The sequence below is a fragment of the Ornithodoros turicata genome, chromosome 3 (assembly GCF_037126465.1).
Source record: "Ornithodoros turicata isolate Travis chromosome 3, ASM3712646v1, whole genome shotgun sequence".
Taxonomy (NCBI): Eukaryota; Metazoa; Arthropoda; class Arachnida; order Ixodida; family Argasidae; genus Ornithodoros; species Ornithodoros turicata.
Genome location: NC_088203.1, coordinates 24,818,308 through 24,839,337, shown reverse-complemented (window position 1 = coordinate 24,839,337; position 21,030 = coordinate 24,818,308). Strand labels below are relative to the sequence as shown.

Sequence of the window (21,030 nt, the reverse complement as noted above, 5' to 3'; positions counted from 1 at the left end):
ACTTCAGCTGCGACGACGTGGTCAAGAATGCGGTCCGATCATGACTGCTACGCGCCGGTAAGGATTTCTACGCTGCCTGGCATCCAAGCCCTCGTGAAACCCTGGGGCAAGTGCATTAGCGCAGCTGGAGATTACGTTGAAAAATAAAACTAATTTCTCGCCTGTAAGTTCATTTTACTTTTGCGAAAAATGAAAAATCCCGGTTTAACTTGAACACCCCTCGTATTTGTAATTAATTGTATTCTAATTCTGCGTCTCCTACTTACTAGTTCTATGGCTCTCCATAGTCGAATATGAGACAATTGATGTTCGGAGGCTGGAACACATAGAAAGGACAAATACACGTACCTACAAAGCCTTAATTGCCTAAAAAAATAATGATGACAGGAGGAAGTAACTGGGGGGGGGGGGAAGGTTAGCCAGCTGTAGGACTCGAACACACATCTTCTGAATCACCGGTCCAGGGCTCTGGAGCCCTGCTAGAGCCCTGGACCGGTAATCCGAAAGGTGTGGGGTCGAGTCCTACAGCTGGCTAACCTTTTCAGTGACTTCCTTCTTTCATCGTGTTCATAGTCGTCGATTGCTGCGCCGCCGCTGGCTGTCGACGCCGCAATAGTTACCGAGCCGTTTCGCTGCCCTCTTCTAGTTCACTGTAAAACGGCCATTGAACACGCATATAGCGCCACGAACCGTGTAACGTATCAACCTGTAAGGCAGCATTGGATCCAATGCTCTTTGAGAAGTTGCCACGTGACACACTTGATGGCGCTACGCGCATGTTCAATGCAGATCCGTTTCGGGTCTGGTCATTAGGAGGAGCCTAACTTAAGCGCGTCATGCGAGGTCACGGCTGAACTACGTCCCTCCCGAGCGTTGTTTACGATGCGAGGAAGGAAGACACAGACGGCTGTGGATCATAAGCCGGCGCTTCCGGTAGATTACATTGAGCGCGACAAAGCATACGTCAACCAGCTGGCGGACACCATCAAAATGGCGCCCACCAGATGTCTGTAAATCACTGGATTGGGGAAAGTGACGCCATCCATTTCCGCCTCGACCTCGGAGCAAAAATGGCGGCCGCAGCATGCGTTAGCGTGCTAAGGTCGCTACGGAAAAGATCAAGGGATGGCTGTACCATCCCCAATCGAGTGACTTTAGATGGCTAATAATCGGATTCCGAACGGATTCCGCTGGAATTCCGGCTTCTTGGGCGGCGCTATGACGACTCTGACGTCAAAACAGGCTCCACTCACCATGAGGCAAAAGATAAGAAAATGGCCAAACCCTCCCTATAAACGGCTCTGGTTCAGTGTCCTTCGATCTCAATGGCCATTGCGGGCTGCATATCGCAGGGGTATTATGTGACGAAGTTCAGTTTACAGTACGCGCTTCCTGCTCACGGAAAGGCTTTTGTAAGCGTTAGGCTGAGCAGCCATAGTTCACCGCTTCCAACATATCAAACATCTTTTTTTCGCTTTCTTTTTCCTTTCTAGCGATGCTTATGGCACGTCGTCCTCGCAACACGGTTTATCACTACACACTATAACCCGAGATCCGGTGCGCACTAATTCTATCCCGAACATAGATACATACATAAAGATACGATGATGAGATGGGGCTGATGCCGGCCAGCCATGTTATTAGGACGAACAAAACTGATACTTTTCCGCGAAACAACGTACCCCTAGCGAAGTTAAGAAATTTAATACCACATCAATCTGCCGTTACATCACGGTCGCCATGGCGACGAAGCAATGAAAGCGCTGATTGGAGCGCACGTAATCAAGCAGGAAATCGAAGAGAACTCGTAAATAGAATTGCTCGGGAGCGGGCACTCGTGCAGATAAAATAGTATTTGGAAAAAGAACTTACATAACCGCGGCAACTATAAAACTGCAGAAAAGGGTTCCTTAATGTAGTTGAGTGCAAGAGATAGCATGGTTTGCTTATGTAGACGCCAGTGTGATCTTGCTTTCATGCCTGTCTCTCTCTCTCTCTTCCCCCTTTCTTCTTCTGTTCTTTCTGTTGATGCCAGAGACATGCAGCGTGATAGTCGCCGTCGTCTTTCCAATTACGAGATAGAATATCGAGGGATTACGATAGAAGGGCTTTTCCAAGAGTGAAGGCGAAATCAAACATAAAAACGCCATTTTCTTCCAATTCGAAATTGAGGCCGACTTAGATAGCGAACGAAGATCATTTTTCTTCAACCGATTCCAATCCTCCGTTTTTTTTTTTGTTCTTTTTTTCAAGGGCGTATAGTTTTTTGTGCTCGTAGCTTCGGCACTCTCAATGTGATTTCAGCCATCTTTGCGACAGTTTCAGAGAACGTGGTACTGAAGAGTGAGCTAGTCAATGTATTGTCTGTTTTCTTCCAACATCATTTTGACGAACAGCTTATGATATGCACCAAAGATAAAGCATGTGCTATTATTTACTGCAAAAGAGGAGGCATTCTTGCGGGGCATCTCACAGTTTATTTGCAGAACATCACCGTTGTCTCGCGACGTAAAGCCCCGAATTATTAATTATGTTATTATTAAAAGCCTCATTATGAAATCCTATAAAAGCCTCTGCTTAGTTATGTTTTTGGTCTTTGGTGTTTCCAATGATACTATACTGCATGCTCAATGACAAACACTTTCTGCATGGATTTCTATTGGTCAAAGTCTTTCTATTGCCCCCGTACACTGCAGGAGGTCAATCTTTGGTCAAGCTGACCAATAGTACAGCTCTTTTCAGCCTATGTGCCGGAGCCACAAGACACATTAACATGAGCAATCCTAAAACGAGGGGGGGGGGATATGTTTAATGGTTAAATAAAATAAAAACAAAAAAAGGGAAAGGCCAGTTGCTTCAGGCGGTAATAGATGGCGCTACACCAGCCCCGCCATTGCTTGCCTTCTGCGAGTGCATGTGTGTCTTTGCCTATGTGAGTGCTTCCGAACTTTTTTTACCGCTGTGCTAAAATTCTGTGCAAAATGTGGAAAATCAGAGGAAAGACCTGTTACGTGATTGAGTGTAGAAACTGTGACAGAGATCTGATCGTGTGGGACGAAGCAGTATGTCAAATCCAAGAGCCGTCGCTACACAAAGGCTGCCCGTGTTCGAGGCTTTGAGCTTTAGCTTATTGTGATATAGCAGAAAAAAAAAAACTGAATTTAGCTAATCTACGTCTGCTTTTTAGGGTTTCTAATTGCAAGACTTCTAACATATTGATACAGAGTCAGTTCGCCTAAAGTTGGACATTATAAAACAGGCTGCCACCCTTTGAACTTTTTCTATTTGGGCCGTCAGATTCTTTTTGTATGGGTCCCATACTATACTACCATATTCCAAAAGAGGACGGATCAATGTTTTGTATGCAGTTAGTTTCACATCTCTCACGCTGAACTTCAACTTTCTTTTAAGTAACCAAGGACGGTTCCTATCCTTCAGGCATTTCATTCACATGTTTGTCCCACTGCAAATTACATGCCACATTAATACCCCAATATTTAAATGAGTCAACTCTAATTTATGTCCCTGGATACTATATTCAAACTCTCCTGTATATTTTTTTGTTTATTAGCTGAGAGAAAACAGTTTTCTGACAGTTTATTTATTTATTTATTTATTTTCAAATACTGTTGGTCTTTACAGACCGTTACAGGGGGGGGGGACATCTTGTCCCATGCAAGGTGTACAACAATAACAGTGCTGCCATTAAAAGAAGATGAATAGATAAAAGAGCAGTAAATACAATACAACAAAATGAAGTGGGAAAAGAGATATCAGAACAACAGCAGAGCACTAAGTACAATACGGCAAGGAAATATAACAAAAGGAACCTATAGATGTGTTACGGAGGACATCCCATCTGGTTAAAGAACATGCTTAGATTTTCTGCACGTACGGCATTTTCAGGCAACGCATTCCATACTGATATCATGTGCGGGAAAAAAGAGTATTTAAAGATTTAGAGATTTCAAGCAGTTAATATGCATTCCCCAATCGCCACACCATTTCGATACATTCTCTAATATAAGATCCGATATTATTCGATATATACTCTGAACTATTCGATATATAACATCCAGCAAGTAATTTTTGATCAGCAACATTTCTGATGTCACCAAATCTGAGGTCACCAAATGTAGAGGAGGTGGTGTTCCCCTACATGAGTCCTGACCGGCGATGATGGAATGTCCCAGCGGGCAGATGGACGTGGCCTCACACTAGGACGGTGCCGGTAGAACTGGCTGCCAGGCGCAGTAGCGCGCGGCAGCACAGGCGCGTCGTCGTCGTCTTCCACGGGCCGCCACATATTAAACAATCATCCTCGAATAATCCAATCGTAACAGGACCACTGACACAAGATTCAATATCATTAATATAAATTAAAAATAAGAGAGGCCGCAAAACGGATCCCTGGGGGACTCTTGATTTAACATGTACATCATCAGATAAACATGTCTGCAGATCTACGTGCTGCATTCTTCATGACAGATACGCTGTTACCCAATGAACTATACGTGGATTTATTCCAGTACGTATCAGTGTCTGAGTCAATTTTTCATGTGGTATTTTAGCAAATGCTTTGCAGAAGTCAAGGCATATTACATCGACCTGAAACCCCTGGTTGATAGCGTTAGTAAAGTCATGAATAGCTTAGATTAGCTGTGTGGTTGTAGACACTCCCTTCCTGAAGCCGTGTGCTCATACAAAAAAAATCATATGCCTTCAAGGTAATCACTTATATAATTACCAATTGTGTGCTCAAGTAGTTTACATGATTGACTCGTCAGCGATATAGGTCCGTAGTTTCTTATGTCTTCCATGTCACCAGATTTATGCACAGGGATTACTTTTGCTCTCTTTCAGTCATCTGGTAAATTACACTCCGAAAATGATGTTTTGCAAAGGCACGGCTCTTGCCTGAGAAGGCAAGCAATGGCGCGCAGGGTCACGTGCGCTAAGATGGCGGCGCCCAGATAACTCTGCTGTAAACGGTCTATAGTGTTGTGTTAATGCATATAGTCTAGGCACATACGTTGTGAATAATAATAATAATAATGGTACCGTGATGTCACACGTGAAGTTTGTCTGCGTAGTGTGGCGACAGCTTGCACGTGCCGCAGGGTAGGACTGCGCATAATTTGGACCACCTGCACTCTTAAAAATGAACTTCACCGCATAGCACGCTCCTAGCCAACCATCACCTCAAATGATATCGTTATCTGCCCTGATTTGTTGAAAACGGGAGGCGTACGCCTTTTTTGTGACACTTATGCTGTTCATAATTGTCACAAAAAGGCGTACGCCTCCCGTTTTCAACAAATCAGGGCAGATAACGATATCATTTGAGATGATGGTTGGCTAGGAGCGTGCTATGTGGTGAAGTTCATTTTTAAGAGTGCGGGGTTCCTTTGACGTGCGCCGGATATTTCTGACACACGATGTGCACTGTGTACTCCGACGTGTACTGTGGGGTTGTTGCGACTGTCACTTTCTTTTTTGTTGGTGTCGGTGAACTCGTCAAGCTGCTCTTTGTCGCTTTTTCCCCTGCCCACGCGTCAGTGAATGGGAAATAAAGGTTGGCATTGAATTGAAAATCCACGAATTCCACGGATGTACAAAAACCCTGACAGAAAGCAGGCTTAGTAGGGATGGAAATGAAAGGCAGCACGTTTTTTATTTTATTTTTAATTCATTATTTATCGACAAAGAACTGGACCAAAAGGGCAACTTTCGCGTGAGGTTTTTCTAATCAGTTCTCCAAAGAACAATTTAGCGCAAAACGATGTTTTCATTTCATTATTACACTTTGGGTGTAATGTAACACTGTGGGTGTGCCCTGGGCGCTTTTGTACTATATACAGGACGCTTTTTTAACCTTTACAGAATCTTAATAACCAAACTATTAGAGCCCCCTATAGATTCAGTTTTAACAGGTGGCTCATGGGGCCAGGCAGAAATCCCGAGAGAAAGCGCATGTAACTACTGGACCACTAAGTACCTAAATTTCGTTAAGTAACTTTATAATTAGACGTTTTCGGGAAAATGCGAGACACCAGAATTGGAGGCAATCATTATTTCAATGCAAACGCCAGTGTTTCCGTGCGCGTGCTCCGCGGGAAAGCATGGAGTCCACTTCGTCGACAAATGTCTAGCGACAATCGTTGTTAATCAGTCTACCTGTCGACACCAATATGTTGATTGACAAGAGGATAGACAGTTGTCGGTCTTCCTGCTGCCTGCAAACAGGGACAGATCCAGGATCTTCCTGAGAGGGAGGGTGGTCCAGTTTAGGACGGCACGCCAAACACACTGCATCAGATACATTGAAGCATTGGTTGACGACAGAACTTGAGGAGCGCAAGGTCATCAGGGCCTCCCCCTAGACCGACGCCTCACTGCACTACGTACCTGTAGGACGGCGGGAGGCATATTTTTGGGTCATAGAAAGTGTACCGTCGGCCCCAGGTTTATCTGTATACCATAGGCGTAATTATTTGAGGTAGTTTGTCATTTTCATACGTTCGTATTATGATCTTTTGCAGCTTCCAGAAGGATGATGCGCATTCACCATGAGCCTGTGGTGAGGCTGAAGACTCACCGAATTCGAAATGCTGGAACAGCATATAAGACAGGAAATCCTCTGCATTCACTGCTGTTCTCTTCATAAAAGGCAAGTGGCAATATAATGTAGAACATTATCTAGGTGCTTAAACGTTTCGAGACGAGCACCAGGGAAGCAGAAGAGAAAGCGGCGATGGCTTTCTAGTGCAGCATCGACTAGTCAATGCGGAAGACCACTTGCTGTTCGAAACCGCTCAAGTCATGAAATCACATACAGAACGCTAATCGCGTGGCACATGAAGACGGCACCTGTAAACCTGCCTTCACCGCATAGCACTCTCCTAGCCCATCTTGCCCCAATATTGAACCCATATGGCCAATATTGGTCCAATATTGTGCCAAGAAGTCATGCTGCTTGGGGCGCGTTCCTTTTTTTACTAAACTGGATATCTCCTTTTATGGAACGTGGCGCTCCCACGCTCCTGCCAGCAAGACGGAGTGCTTCTCGCGCTCTCCACCCTCCTCTCCGGTTGGACCCACCTGCACCTTAATTAAGGCTGCAGACATTATTTAATTAATTTTTTGAGGCTGCAGACAGCCGGATCGGAAGACGTCTCTACCGGAAGATAACATTCAGTGACACCCAGAAGCCTAGAGGCGCTTTGCACACGCAACACTCTCTTAAAACGCTCCGGGGCGAGAGACTCAGACTGGACGGAGCGCGCTCTGCAGAGCCGCTACTTAACGAGCCCATTCACTCTTAAAGTAGCACAGAAGTGATTTTTAACACCCTGTTTTCTTCCTATAAAACTGTTAAGTAGGCCAGTAAGATGCACCATGAGAAGTAATTCACACCACATTATAATTATCGTAGAAATCGTCATAATTATCGTAGAAATTGAATTTAAGGTATGCTGCAAAAAGCGACCGTGCGCAACGGCGGTAGAGAGCAGTACCCCCGCTGAGATCTGCCTGGGACCTCGCGCTGACGCTACAGGGTGTACGCTAACTGATTGGTCCAGAGAAACGTTGTCTGCTACTCCTTTGTCGTCTGCTACTCGGCTGTTCGGGGTACTGAAAAAGCCTTGGTCCTGGCTCGATTCGGCCTGATTCGGCCGCTCCTTTTATCCCCTGTTCTCCGGGAGAACCGGCAAAACTGGATTACGGCGGCAAAGGGACAGGGCCTGAACCACACTGACTGATGGCAAACCAGAACGAGTTCCCCCTGTAACGTCATCGGTGCCGTGGCGTCATACCTTCTCCTCCTTGTTATACCCTGAGAGGCAAGTTATGGGTGAACGCGCGGAGCCTTGTTTATGTGCATTTTTTTTTTTTTCTGGCAAACAAATTGAACACATCAAAACCTTTCGCGCTACTCGGTAAAATGACACAGACACACATTCATCAGACGTCTTAAGCTGAAAAAATGTTTGGATGACCCTCTGTACTCCTTTAAAACTGAACTTCACTGCATAGTAGGCTCCCAGTCAACCGTCATCCCGAATAACACCGTTCTCCGTGGACGGTATCAATTCCTTGAGCTTGAGGAGGTGGTATGAACAGACACACAAAACACAAGTAGACAGTCTTCTCTGCCACTGTTTGTTGGGAAGGGGAGGCGTACGTTTTTTTCTTCTTTCTTTTGTGTGTGTGTGATATCAATTTAGCACAGCTGCATAAGTGTCACAAAAAGATGTACGCCTCCCCCTTCCAACAAACAGTGGCAGAGAAGACTGTCTACTTGTGTTTTGTGTGTCTGTTCATACCACCTCCTTTGCTTCCACCACGTGCTTTCCACAAGTCGGGTGCACTCTTAAAAATGATGGTAATGGTGGTGGTGGCGTGAAAAGGCTCGCTCTTAAAAATGAACTTCGCGCAATCAATACCGCTCAGCGTGTTATGCGTTGAAGTTCGTTTCAAGCGTCGTTTGGCACACTCTAAAAACAGAGCTTCTCTGCTATGCGCCAACCATTAGCACGAATGATAAGGTTACTGCATCTCATTAGAAGAGAAAGCGAGGAGTACGCCATTTTGTGGCAATTATCCTACACTCTTAAAAATGAACTTCACCGCATAGCACGCTCCTAGCCAACCATCACCTCAAATGATATCGTTATCTGCCCTGATTTGTTGAAAACAGGAGGCGTACGCCTTTTTTGTGACATTTATGCTGTTCATAATTGTCGCAGAAAAGGCGTACGCCTCCCGTTCTCAACAAATCATGGCAGATACCGATATCATTCGTGGCAATGGCTGGCGCAGAGCGGGCTATGCGGTGAAGTTCTGTTTGTGAGTGTACACTGTTAAAACAAGGGGGGGGGGGTCGAGGTAACTTGCGGTTGTTGGCCGCACTCAAGTGGGCATCGTCACGACTATAGCCAAAAAAAAAAAAAAGGAAAGTGGGAGAGGGGAGTTGAGAACTTCGATGCATAAGCAGGATGACCGATACTGATGGGACGAGGGCACACTGGTGAGAGGTGCAATAGAGTGGTCTTTTCGCTAGGCCCGTTCCCTGAAGAAAGCGCACGAGGCCACGAGTTTTTGAAAGTCGTTCCGCACAAGAACCTTAGGGGAAGAGGACGTCCGTCAGTATGCCAGGCCTGCCGTGGGGAAGATGAGTTTCCCGCATAGTATGGTATGCACGGCATCCTGTCAGGATATGAGCGATAGTCTCCGGATGATTCCAGTGTCCGCAACTTGAGTCCTCCCTGGACCCGATCTTGAACAGTTGCGAGTTCGTGAACGCAGATCCCGTGCGTAATCGATGGAGCATTGTCTGCATACCACGGGGAAGGTCTTTCGTGGGAAGAGAGGGTTGGTGATTCTGCATGATATCCTGTGTGCCAGGATGACGCACCTCAACTAGCTGTTTGACGACCATGTGCCTGTCAGTGTCGGCCGCGACTGGTAAGGATAGGCTGCAGCTATGGTGTGCTGAGGAAGCTAGCTGGTCCGCTCGTTCGTTGCCTCTGATGCCGACATGAGACGGGATCCCCTGGAGCGTAAGCTCACCTCCGTTAGCCTATATATGTTAAAACAGAAGTTCACCACATAGCACGCTCCTAGCCAACCATCATTACTAATGATATCACTCTGTCTCCTGGTTTGTTGAAAAGCGGAGGATGTGCGTATCTGGGACGCATTATGCATGTCAGAGACAGGCGCCTTCCCCTGTTTTGAACAAATCAGGTCACAAAATGGTATGATTTCGAATGGTGGTTGTGGTTTGCCAGGAGCGTGCTCTGTGGTCGGGTTCTATTTTTAGAGTGCATAATGTTCCGAAAGAGGCGCAGACTTCCTGTTTAGAAGAAATTAGGGAACAGAATCAATATAATTCTGAATGACGTTTTTCCAGGTGATGTTTTAGCACTGTTAAGATAGACCTTCACTATATCACACCGCACAGAGTTAACTGTCATTCCGACAGTTAAACATATGAAACAAATGAACTTCACCGCATAGCACGCTCCTAGCCAACCATTATCTCGAATGATATCGTTACCTGCCCTGATTTGTTGAAAACGGGAGGCGTACGCCTTTTCTGTGACAATTATGTGTCACAAAAGTGTCACAAAAAAGGCGTACGCCTCCCGTTTTCAACAAATCAGGGCAGATAACGATATCATTCGTGATAATGGTAGGCTAGGAGCGTTCTATGCGGTGAAGTTCATTTTTAAGAGTGAGGTTATGGGGGTGACACCGTTGCGCTAGGAGAGAAAGAGGACGACAGGCGTAACAACACAGAGCGTGAGCAATGGGAGAGGGAGGAAACGGAATTGGCTGTCTGCATTTGAAATTCTATTGCTAAGCTTCCACGTGCCCAGTGATGTTTCAAAACGAAGCAAAGAATCTCCAAGGAACTTGGAATTTCATTCTCAATGGGACTGAGTGGAATTTCTTATTCACTCTCTTTGAACGTCGCTCAAGGCGCCCTGGTTGGACGATGGCCGAGAAAAAATTCAGTGGTGGAATTTTAATGTCCCATTTCGCGAAATGCGGGAGGCTCAATGGAAGACAGCATTATGCGATACAATTTCGGCTCTTCGTATCATTTCAATCTTGAGATGAGACGAGAGCTAGTGGAAAAAGTGGGGTTCATTTCCTGGCACGTTCTCGTTTATGGTTCGAGGCGTGGCGCTGATGTGTTCACCATTCCATCTGACAGCGTGAGATCAAAGCGAGGAAGACGAGAGACGCAGGGAAACGAAAAGGAGGGAAAGTGAAACGAACTGAAGAGCCTTGCGGCTGATCACCAACTCCGGCTTTGTGTAAAGAGTATGTGTGCCCCGCAGCGAACTATTACCTCGACTTGACTGTACGGTGAACTGGGTTCCAATTCCGGCACAGCCTGTGCTGTTTGGGTGTTTTCTCTCGTGATTCCAGAGATGCTGTAAGGCAAATGTCGGCACAGTTCTATGCGAAGGCATGGAACTGTGGGCATAAGGCATATGCCCAGAAGGCATAATCCCCACCGGGCAATATGCCGCCACACTGGGAGGCAGATCACTCGCAAATCTTCTTCTTCGGAAAATATCATGTGCCTCAAGGGTTCGACCCGAATATTTTACTAACTCGTCAATGTGTACCACGTGTGGTTTAGTACAAATGAGAGTTCCGCGCTGTGGTACGATGGTTAGAGGCGCGCAGCACATTCCATTTGAGATGATACCTACACACCACTGGCTACACAATTGGCTACAAATTGGCCAATGGGGGTTAAGGCGTCCCGCTCTTTTTTGATAGCCAAGGTCGTGCTGAAGACTGGGAGGTGGAGAGTTCGAATCCTACCACCGGTTGCGCTGTCTGAGGTTTTCCCTGTTTTTTCCGAAAACTTTCCAGACAAATGTCGGAACGGTTCCCTCTGAAGTCGGCCCAGGAAGCATGCTAACGTCCCCTGTCCTCCACTCCTTCCTGCTCTCCTCTCTCCATCTGACCACATCCGCACGCCGCCTATAGCCACAGTTACTTCGCGGCGCTAACACAGAATTCAAATAAATTTTTAAAAAAGAAAAACAATTGGTTACATACAGAGAAAATTGTCTACTTTTGGCTGCTGTCTTAGTGCGCGCTGGCGGCGTTTCGTGATTTTGACCTGGCAACCCTGTCCTTCACCATTGCCTGGACGATAACTTGTTGGGACAGCATGCATGTCCCGCAGCATTGCATAGATGACACCATTCAGGTTATACCACGGACGCCTATGGATATGACTTCCTTACATTCTCTAGTCTCAGAAATGATGGTGTAGTGGCAACTATGTAGTACGTTGCTAATTCTGAAAATGTTCCTGCCAATGGTTAGATGTAATATTGTTCAAGGGAAGGTTGTCGCACGCATGATGTGCCAAAGATCGCTAGCCGAAGGGTCAAGGACACGAACACTCTTAAAAATGAACTTCATTTTTAACAACGGGATATAACAACGGATATAACGGAACATAACAACGGGACGAGGAGCCTATTTTGTGCCGTGCATAATGGGCACAAAATAGGCTCCTCCTCCCGTTTTCAACATATCAGGGGCGAGAACGTTGTCATTCGGGATGATGGTTGGCTAGGAGCGTGCTATGTGGTGAAGTTCATTTCTAAGCGTGAACGTGAAGCAGTACATATTTTTCACAAAGGGATCGGTACAAAGAAAGATGCTGACAAAAAAAAAAATGACTCAACGTTCTGCGTTCGAACCTTGAGAACAGATTCGTCACAAGCGATTAAACGGGTGCTACCGTCCAGAAACACTGAAATAACCACAACCTCAGCAGCATTAATCACCATAAAGTCAATCAATCGCCAGTGTTCGTCTATGCGGACTCTGTCAGACTCAAAAGCCGTCCTTCAGCCAATATCCAATAAAACGAACGACATCCTCAAGCGACTGATATTCTTAAAATTATAAAAAAGTAGAGAAAACGATTACTGAAACGAAACGTCAGTAACAGAAGTTAGTCCCCGATGAAAGCATTTGATCGGACGGACGGCACAGAACTCATAGTCAGTAGCTGATGATTTACCGATGAGTCACCGTTCTGCATGTTTCTACAGCGTTTCCTCGCTCAAGCTGCCGATTCCGAGGCCCCTCGAATCCCACATTGACACTGTTCACTTGTTATCCTACTATGACAAGACTTAAGCTGACAGAACCCGTTCCGTCTGCCGCTTTCCGAAGATCGAATGATTCAGCACAAAGACAGTCACCCACTTAAGCCGTGCGGCTCCGAACCCGTACATTGTAATCGCATGCGACAACTTCTTACGCCCGGTAAGCAATTTAGGGCCTAAATTCAGTTTGGCAGTCGTTTCGTGTCACCTCCCGTACCCGGTCAAGTCCAATATTCATTTCAGCCCATCTCGATGGACTCGAACTTTTATTGAACGCGCTTCAAAAGAATCCGAGCTCAGAAAAGAAGAAGAAAGGGCAGTAAAACGCAATAAAGTCGTCGCGGCAATGACAAAACGGAGTTGCTCCCAGAAGCTTCGCTTCCGGTACAATGCAAAGTGACAGCCCGTTCAGTCGGAATCCCTTAAACACAATAAAATTTTAGATTTCATCCAGACGGGTTTGAGCACGGTACATCTCACTTGAGTTAGGGTGTGGCGTGGGAGAGGGAGGCTGCTCGCTGACGACCGGCCCTTTTATCTGATTAGATTTCCACTATACGGCGATCAAAAGACAATGGTCGCATGGCTCCCTCGAGATAGTAATGCAAATGGTTCCCACTGGTTCTTGAAACCCTTGAAAACCCTGGTCCGGAGAACCCTGGAATTCCTCAGAGTCCTTGAAAATCCTTGATTTTGTACATTTTCCTTGATCTTGTGGAACTGCAAGTGCAACTTCCGCTTCTCCGGAGTCAGAAGTATTACTAGTTCCAAAACGCAGGAGTCTGCATGCACTCTTTGCAATAGGAATAGCTTGATATTAACGGCGCCCTCCGTTATATTGATTAATTTTCCTTTCTGTCCTGTGAGCTTTAACATTCAGGAGTCGTCAGTCACATTTGTGAACGGACCACTATTGTGCAGTGTTTATGTGATACTTCTAGGTTGTAAATTTTGTGCGTGAAATGATTGAAGCCTTTGTCATAAACTGCGTTTTACATGCCAGACAAAATTATTGCTCAGCCTTAAAAGGTCATTGAAAGAACCTCGGATTTCTGTTACAAAATTCGGTGGGAACCATACATTTGGTTGCTCGGGATGTTGAACGGAAATCGTAAGGAGAAAAAGACAGGAGAGAACGCAGATAGGGAGGGAGAGAGAGAGAGATGAATCAGGGGGAAAATGATTTCTGAGCACAGGGATGCTCTACACGCGGCTTTTTTTTTATGTTTAAACATACACCCTTAAAAATGCTTAAACTTCATCGCATAACACGTTTCTAGCCAACCATCACCCGAATGGCATCCTTCTCGCCGGTGATTCGTTGAAAATAGGAGGCGTACGCCTTCAGCTTCAAAAAATCGGGGGCGAGTACGATGTTATTCGGGATTATAGTTGGCTGGAAACGTACTATGCGATGAGGTTCATTTTTAAAACTGCACTCTAGAAACAGAGCTGCACCGCATAGCAAGCTCCCATCCAACCACAATCTCGAGTGACATCGTTCTTTGCCTTGCATCGTATTGCCTTGAACGGGCTCAATGCGGCGCTGCTTGCGAGAGGGCTAGAAGCGCCGCACGAAACGTCAAAGTGCATGGTTTGCATCCCCCCACACACTGAGCCTCAGCATTATAACACTCCCATCCAGAAGATGCGCCTCATGAAAATATCTTGGTGTCACAATCGATAGCGCATTACGCTGGTCTAAGCAAGTGGACCAGACTATCTGCAAGGGAAAGAAAACGCCTAACTTGCTTCGCAGAATCAGCGGTAAATCATGGGGCTGCAACGGGCAATCATTGCTCGCCCTGCACAAAGCTCTGATGCGATCTTTACCATCTGCCATGCCATCTTTACTTACTCTGGTGTTCACAGATGGCTCCACTGGCGGCCGTGCAATATACGCATCAATGTACGAAATGTACGGGGGAGTACGCCTTATTGTGTGAATATGGATATACGAAAATTGACACAAAAAGGCGTGCACCTCCCTGTCTCCTCGAATGAGAAGCGATAGCCCTATCATTCGTGGCAATGGTTGGCGCACAGCGTGTTGTGCGGTGAAGTTATGTTTTTAGAGTGTGCCCACCTGTGTGATGCCGACAACGTCGAGCACTTTCACCATCACCGCCACCACCACCTGTTTCTCGGTACCGGCTGTGCTGTCCGGGGTTTATCGTGGGGTTTCCTCGTGCGCTTCCAGACATATGTTGGCACCAGTTCTCCTAGAAATCAGTCCACGACGCACATTCCCGGGGCGTTAGTCGTGACGTTGCCTACATCTGTGAGGCCAACAACGGCGAGCACTTTCACCATCACCACCACCACCACCATCTGTTTTTAGAGTGTACGCGCTTCCACAAGAGACCTCCCCACCCCAAACACACAGACGTTCAGGGTCTAGGTCCGGCCCTGCTTGCCACATGTGTACAACATCTACGCCTTGAATAATTAACATTATCCATATACTGTTGCACATCATTCCATAATCATTAATCACACAATATGTTCCGCAGGAATGTCGGTGTACTCAGAGTATTAGGACAGCAGCTACACAAATGCTGAAAAGAAGCTTTTGCACACATCATACCGCTTGAATGCCACAGAAGCCTCTGTTGCATTGCCGAAACACAACATCTGACAGATTTACCTTACTTAAACCTGAGAAAAAGAATGTACTATACACATGATGCTGTCTGGTTGTCATCATCGAAGCAGCTCGAAAAACACATTATTTGTGACTTTCTTTCATTTGTGAACATCTTTCGGGTACCCACAGTAGTGGCCAATCAATAGTGAGCCCAATCCTCGTATAAGCCACAGCGATCTTCTATTTCTTTGGACGTGATGTGATGTGATGTGATAAGAAAAAAAAATGGGGATGTGAGCTTCGACGAAGTCGAACTGGCTACCTCAGTAACCTTACACACAGGAAGTACAAATGGATGATGAGATGATGAAAAAAGAAAGAGATGATGCCCAGAGAGGAACAGAGATGATAATGGAGTTCAACATACAGTTCAAAAGTTTCGACCAAGTGAGAGTAAAATGTCGGAATCGCTGGGGCACAGACAGGACACATCACAGATTCACCGGGTCATAGAACGTCCATAAGCCCGGTTATATGCGGACAGTCTTCAAGTGCCCTTAGCGCCTTGTCGGACGACAGAGGACCTAATAACACTTTCGCGATATCGAAGGCTCGGGAGTCCACACGAGAGGGGCTCGTCTCTAATGCCCTTCGAGCATCACCGTATTTCTGACACCTGAAAAGGATGTGGTTTACATCCTCTACAACACCGCACTCACTACAGTTCGGAGAGTCTCGCTTTCCAATCTATTTCTTTTACTGACACACCGAGCATTGGTTGTCACGAAAACACCTTACACACAACACCTTCTCCACAACTCGTTCACGGAGCTGAGCGAAAATTGAAAACGCGGATGCTTTGAATGCATTTGGGTCACACACAGAAACGGGAATCCAGACTCCGGCGTTCTCGAAAAGCAACTACTCGTGTATAACGACACGTATATATGAGGCACGACGAGCTGAAAATTTTTGCGCAGACCCGTACTATAGGCACACACCGAGTCCCTTGTTCTGCACTGTCAGTATTTTTTTTTTTCTCCGCGTTCCTGGTCTCCTTCCTTTGGGATAATTTGCATGAAAAATGCGAGCACCCGTTCTTATAACCGAACACCCTGAATAAGCACGTCGCTTGGAATACTGCACGCGGGAATTCGCTAGTTTCCATGTTTTGTTCTGCGAGGTCTTGCTCCTGCCTTTGATGATCTCGCCATCTTTGAGGTCTGCTTCAAGCGTTACTGTGTGAATATGGCGTTAAATATTACGTAAGAAACTCAATTTGTCGAACAAGAGAGATGAGGCATACGCGAGTAGGGCTCAAGTCGAGTAGAGATAGGAGAAAGGTCGCTGACGATTCAGTAGCAGTGAGTGCCGAGGGAAAAGCCTTTGATCGAGAGCCGTCGATATTTTTAACCGCCGGGCTTTTCTTGTATTCTCTTCCATTGGAAATGTGGGCGGGTTCCTATTCAATGCATTTGTACCTCCAGCGGAAGACGTTCTGCTACAGGTTGCAGACGCCTGCTTGTTTAGTCCTGCAGTATAGAGCAGGCACTAATATATTTCCTTCCTCGTTCTCTATCCTGTGAACTGTCAGAAACTGTGGTAAGTTAAACCCCTATCATACGGCAAATTGAGTGTCATGACATTCATGTTGTGTGATACGGGGAAAGCAAATGTCATTACATGCGAATGGCATTCGCCCAGCGAATGAGTTCGAATAGCTCATTCGCTTTTCCCTCTCACACCCTCTCCTTTTCCCTTTACCTCGTGAGCGTATACAGAGCATAGGTCGGCGCAATCATGATCGCAATGCCTTATCAAAGCCTGATGATCGCGATCATGAGTGCGACCACGAAGCACTGGCAAGGCTGCCGCGATCACGATCGCGCCGAGCTATCATAGAGAGGTAGCAAAAACAGGAACGATAAGCCGATAGGAGAAATTGAACACGAACGAAACGCTGTACTTCAATATTTTATCACGAATTTAATAACTTTTGAGATAAAGGTTGGAAGACGTGACACTGTACCCTCATCTGCCAGACTACTCCTACGCGCCCATGCGATTTGTTTCGTCTTCGCTTGGGATACTACCAGGCAGCACAGCGCGACGACCCAACGTCGGTGCGCCGGCGACGACCGACCCGACCGGGTCGGCTCCCGACCATGGCCCGGTATACGGTTTGCAACACGGGGATGTTAATGGTCCGTTGTCGGCAGCCTGTATAGTACCCCCAATGATTTCCCGAGGTGCAGCCAATGCACAGTTGCGGGTACTTCCTTTCCCCACACGAGAGTTAATTTGTGCGATTTTTAACAACAAAATCAATATGTCATATTCATCATCAATTCATATCATATTCATATTCATATCAATATAAGTTTTCAGCGAAACCGAAGTGCACTGTGTGCGTCTTGGAAGGTGTATTAGTATTTTTCTGCCGTAGGGACGCAACGACAGGAGGCACGCCATCCCGCTGTGCCACCAGCCGTGCTCCGTCCCGTACGTCCGCATTTTAACGCTCTAATCGCCACTGTATGGCTTTTGAAGCAGAATTTTTTCAAGTCAGTTGAAAGTTCTAACATCAGGCCATGTCCTGACAAAATATAAATGAAATCAAAAGGGGCCTTTTTGAGAAGCGGACGCGCAAAATCCTTGTTTTTTCGAACTATGCCTAAACATTTGCCTGTTTCAGCACATGCCTGTAAGAGATATACGCACGATAGATATATGAGATGAAAGAGCATTAAAAGCTGAGTGAGCTGATACCAAGTATGGCAATGGGGAAGATCTATAGCCAGAGAAATCAGGCGTCGAAATTGGGACAAAACTGCGCGAGAGAGCATGTTCGCCATTTTTTATAGCACACAGCATTGCACCTGCGCGCCAAAACTTGCGCTCTGACAGCTGGCCTGTAGCCATACTAAAGCATCAAAAAATTTCACTACAATATCTTTTAACACCCGGGAGATATACGCGTGCAAGGACGGCAAAACTGAAACATTTGAATTCAGGGCCGGAGTTTCTCGATTTTTTTGCACGAAATCTACTCGGTAGAAATTATTCATTTTACAGCTGTTGATCATAATATACGATGAGCTTCTAAATATAAAAAATACTGAAAACCCAGGAGGTCGATGGGACCTCCCTGCCTGAACTGACGTGAAACCGGCCTATAACTAACTTTCAAACGCAGTTACACGTAATAAAACGAAATGAAAATTGACGTGAAGTTCCTAAGCTACTTTAGAAATGTAACAAGTTACCTTCAAGTTACTTGCTACTGAATATATATACTTTTTAGTTCTTGACCTGTCTATATGATTAATTCAGACCTTGCTGTCACAATGGACGATTCAAGACATATCAAAAGTCTTGATATACAAAAACAATATCAATGTCTGCTACGACGAAAGAAACCTACATTTATATGCTTCTTTAGGGAAGGATTTGATGATTTTGATCTCGTAATAAGGTACATGAAAGGAGCACAAAGCAAGTTATGCTCTATGAGTTGTGCCCTACGCACATATCGTAGAATCGTGCCAAGTTTTAACCCCACTACACAATGCCCTCTATCATTATGAATACATTGCTCGTCGTTAAGATACGCAACACCTGAGCTTCCTAATGCACGGCTAAAACATAATTTGTAACGTTCACTGTGTAACAAGAAGGGAGTTAGACGCGCCGCGAGACTCAGCCTGCGATGTTTGCAGACGAGAATCGCACAAAAGGAACTTGGAACTTTCTCCAAGTTACTCTGACAAACTTCCACCCCCACCTCCCCCCGCAAAAAAAAGAAAAAAAAAGAAAGAGAAATGAACGAACTCCTCAAGAAGTTACTGGAGCTCAAAAGCAAAGACCTAAGCAAAAATTTACTGAAAATAGCTAAGCTGAGTAGCTTAGTTACAGTATCAAGTTACTGGTAGCGAGCTACCCTCAACACCATGGAACACATGAACAACTTGAGAATCCGTATGACATGTGTCATAATCGTTCTACCCTCTTTAAGCAAATAGAAGAAAATATTTGTGCATCTCTGCCAATACAAGGGGCAATATACATACAATTCGAGAACCAGTATGGCACATGTAGCGTGACTCGTACCTTTGTCTTTAAGAGAACTGTGAAAAATACTTGTGTGTCAAGAAGATGCCTTTTCTTATAGATTGGCTTCCTTGCTATGAAGGTCTCTTATTATGGACACCCGAAGTCCTTTTAAAAGAAAAAAAAAAAAAAAAAACACACAGCATACCAGATTGTACTCCTTTCAAACAAACATCACAGCGCGATAGGTTCATAGTGTTGCAACCGATGTGCGGGGTGGTTTCTGAAAGTGGAAGATAGCTTGAGGTCAGGGTTACACTGAGAAAAGTACACCACACCACAAGACGCACACGTTATTGAATACAGGCCAAATAGGAAAACTTACAGCTGTCAGCATGACATGACAAGATCCACTAGAAGAACCTTGGCCATCATCACTGGCTCTGAGGCAGAGATCTGCTGGTGGACACTTCAGTGATAACCCCATCAAGGCATTGATTTCTTTAAGCACGCTCTGGTAGTGGTCCAGCATGACATTCTGAATAAAGGATCAGAATAGCTTACATTCACTCACAATTTGAAACAAATTACCATATCGTGCGTCGATCATATTACGCAAACGGATTAAAGCGGAATAATTTATTCACTTCGGAAGTTTTCTTTTTTTTTTCTTTTTACTTAGAATGACTACAAAAACGAAACTTGAGCTGAAGACCTCCAGCATTCCAGTTTTGTAGGCATACAGGAGTTGGAAAGCACAGCTGCAGCACGCAGTCGTCCTGAGAAATGGTTATTTTTCGTTTGATGTCAAATACACAATGCACACGATTCCATACTTTACTGAACCATATTTTCACCAAAACGTAGTCCATTATCCTAAAAGCAACGCAAAAACCACAATGGATCACTGAAATCGAAACTATGTGATGCTGCGCTGCTAAGTTTCGAGGGGAGCCTTCTAGAACGGTGTCATTCATGTTGAAAAGCATCTATGAGTAACGTTTATCAATGCGAGGAATACCACAAGAAGAAATAGCACTTACCCCCCGATGAACCGCTCAAAAATGTCGGAATTCCTCGAAAGTTTCGGGAGCACGGCCGGACACATTCGTTACTCGCAGCGAGGGAGACGGGGACTCCGACAGTGCAAACACGGCTGGATGATCGAGGAACATCATTGGCCAGATTCGAAACTGTCAGTCACGTGATTGCAACACTCGGCGCCTGAGTGTCTGGGAAGAGAAATCCGTTGCCTCACCCCGGTCATGTGACTGATTATCGTGAAGTGATCAGATCAGCATCGGGGAGCGATCCTATATTTTGATCACATGACCAAAAGCAGACCAGACCGGGAATTGATCAGGACACCGTCGGGGGACGACCTTCTCTTGCGCTCTACCTCCTCCGTTCCCACACCGCTGGGAACCAGTCGGGCACTATCGCCCGTTCAGGAGCCGAAGCCCCGATTGCGTTCCCATTCTTCTCCCGAGGGGTTGTGCTGCCTGGGACCCTAGTCAGACGGCAAATGTAAGACCGTTAGCGGAACGGCGGTTACTTCACCTGTTGTCCAACCATCATTTCGAACGATATCGTTCTCTGCCTTCATTTGTTGAAAATGCGAGGCATACACCTTTTTTGTGGCAATTATGAACTGCATAATTGTCACAAAAAAGGTGTACGCCTCCCATTTTCAACAAATCAGGGCAGAGGACGATGTGTAATGGATGATGTGTA

The 21,030-nt window shown here is 45.7% G+C and overlaps 1 protein-coding gene across 1 annotated transcript in view; it reads left to right on the top strand.

Annotated features, from left to right (window-relative positions):
• The window catches only part of LOC135390066 (leucine-rich repeat neuronal protein 1-like), a 174,340-nt gene that overhangs the window by 130,578 nt on the left and 22,732 nt on the right, over positions 1-21,030 (top strand). Inside the window, exon 3 of the mRNA XM_064620076.1 lies at positions 6,543-6,670. The gene's annotated coding sequence lies outside the window, so the exon portion shown is untranslated. The remainder of the gene's footprint in view (positions 1-6,542; positions 6,671-21,030) is intronic.